The sequence below is a fragment of the Pteropus vampyrus genome, unplaced genomic scaffold (genome assembly GCF_000151845.1).
Source record: "Pteropus vampyrus isolate Shadow unplaced genomic scaffold, Pvam_2.0 Scaffold183, whole genome shotgun sequence".
Taxonomy (NCBI): Eukaryota; Metazoa; Chordata; class Mammalia; order Chiroptera; family Pteropodidae; genus Pteropus; species Pteropus vampyrus.
Genome location: NW_011888964.1, coordinates 207,474 through 210,188, shown reverse-complemented (window position 1 = coordinate 210,188; position 2,715 = coordinate 207,474). Strand labels below are relative to the sequence as shown.

The 2,715-nt window shown below is 51.8% G+C and overlaps 1 pseudogene; it reads left to right on the top strand.

The window, feature by feature from the left end:
- The first annotated feature begins 748 nt into the window (after nucleotides 1–748).
- LOC111746317 lies at nucleotides 749–867 on the top strand (annotated as a pseudogene).
- The last annotated feature ends 1,848 nt before the right edge of the window (nucleotides 868–2,715 follow it).

Genomic DNA, 2,715 nt, shown 5'->3' with positions numbered 1-2,715 from the left:
CTGCTTCGACAGCGACCCGTGACCCAGTGACTCCTAAATCTCCCTCCAGCCTGAACCTCGGACTCACAGGTCCAGAAGTCCCTCATCTCCCAGGAATCTCTCAAGCCCCTCAAGCTCAAGACGCGCACAGCCTAACCTCATGACCTACACGTGTTGTTTCTCACCGCCAGAACTTTCTTCCTTCCTATTTTCCTATCCTCAGCCACTAAGACCAGTACTCAGTCACCTGATTAAAAAAAGAGACGTTTCCTGTCTCCCACTCCCCTGTCTGCCCCAACGTCCTATCGTACCCCGGTCCTGCTGACTCCATCTTACCCCACACCTCCCGTCCACCCCTTGTGCCCTAACCTGGCTCATGCCCGCGTCATCTCCCCATTGCGGGGCGGAAGCACGGACACTCTGGCAGGCAGGGATGCGGGGAGGAGCCCTTTGTGCGCAGAAGGTGCTTAGTTAATCTTTGTACATCGGTTTCGCTTGAAGCGATGCGAAATGGTTATGACATCATAGGTCTGAGAAGGAGAGACCCAGAGCAGAGTCCCCAAAGGAAAAACAAGCAGCCTTTCAGAGTTCGCCAGATTCTTACGTGTCTATATGGGTGGATGAGTGAATTCATAAATGTCCCCAGCATTCTCTAGAGCTCTGAGGTAGATAGGGACACAAATACTCATCTGTTCATTTAATGGACGTAAATGAAAGGCTCACTGTCAGCCAGCAACTGCCCGTTCAATATTAACATGACACAAATCTTGTCTGCGGCCATGCCACCCTAAACACACCCGATCCAGTCTGATCTCGGAAGCTAAGCAGGGTCGGGCCTGGTTAGTATTTGGATGGGAGACCACCTAGGAAGACCAGATCCTGTAGGCATAAGAAAATTTTTAAAAAAGGGAATTGTAAGGTGACAAGGTCCTTGCAATCTGTGAGGTCAATCAAGGGTTGCCTCGTCTAAAAAAATAAAATAAAATAAGTTAACATGATACAGATCTTGCCATGGAACAGAGACGGTAAAGGTGGAGGGGTGACCTGTCAATGAGCAAAGCACCCCGTGAAAGCTGGTTGGGTGTTTGCACCCAGTGGGGACGGCGGTGCAGTGGAAGGAGTGTGGGCTCGGGGAGCAGTGACCCCCTCCCCACTCCTCACTCTCCCTCAGCCTGCTCGCCTCGGCCTTCCCTTCCCCTCGCTCAACCTAACGGCCCTTATCAAGGCCACCCGGGACCTACATCCCGTCAGGTCCAGCGGCCAGATCTCTGCCCTCATCTCATTCCCCCTTCCAACGATATATGACGTTTACCTGGGCCTCCTCTCAGAAGCTTTCTTTTCTTGCCCTTGATGACATCAAAATCTCCTGGATTTCTTCCAAACCTGTCTCTACAGCTTTGACTTCTCTCCTGATCTCCCAAGTCCTTTACCCCCACTGCCAAGCCAAGATGGAGCTGAAATCCGGCCATTCCTCGTTGTCATCATGTCTCTAACCCTAATTTCACTCACGTGCTCCCTAGACTCACAACAGAGTGCGGTCGGGTCTCTACCCCCTTTGTTAACTTCCCATAGTCGCTTTTCCAGAGAGCTCTTTTTAACAGAGACACAACAATACAATCACGTCCCAGCTTAGAATAGGTCGATATCCGCCCACTGCGACTAGAATAAAATCGCTTTTCCGACGGCCATGGAGATCTCATCAAACGTGCCTCCGACACGTCTGACGGCCTCTCCCGACCCACCCTCCATGCCCATGGGTTTCCGGTCACCCCGGCCGTTCCTGTCCTCCGAACAAGCCCCACCCGAGGACACGCGCACCGGCTCTTCACCTAGATGTCCCCGTCGCTGGCCCTTCTCATCGTCCGGGTCTCAGTCACCTCCCTGACCCCTTGCTAAAGAACTCCTTCCCGCTGCGGCACTTCCTCTCCCGTTACCAGCTCATTTCCTTAAGAGCACTTTTTTCAAGACCCGAAGTTCATAACGTATTTGCCTACATAGCGTCGTCTGTACCCTCCCCCTAGCACGCAAACTCCACAAGCCGGGAGCTTTATCCATTTGGGTGACAGTCTCACCCAGAGCCTCGAGGAGAGCCCTTTAATGAATCAGCGTTGGATGCGTGCGTGAATTGATGCGTGGATGGTTCCTGTTTCTAGTACTTATTATGAGTGCTGAGGGAGGCGGGGCCGACTGCCCCACCAGGCAGAGCAGGCCCCGTGCCCAGGGCCTGCCACAATGTTAGGGGCCCATGAAAATATTTCTCTTTTAACTTCCTTTAAAATCATAAATACATGCATACATACATACATACATACGTACGTACATACACCCATACATACCATATAATACATACACACACACACACACACACATATATACTATACAATAATGAGTCCAACCTGGCTCACATCCATCTTTTACCAGTGCTGTAAACAGTAAATATAATTCAGTAAATATAATTCAGTAAATACTAAATATAAACACTGCCTTTCCCAATGCAGTAAACAGCAAACATGATTTTTCCTGTTTTGGGGGGACTAGTCAAGCCCACTGATCCCCAGCTTTCTCTGAATTGAGAACGCAAACCCCACCCGGCAGGGCCATGGGGTTAGATGAGGTGACACGTGGAGAAGCGGACTCTGCGGGCCTGGCCCGGAGGGTCCACCCTGTGCCAGCGCAGCCCAGAGCCAGGGCGCTGGGCGGGGTCCCCTGGGCTGGGAGCTGTCCCTCAGCCTGGAA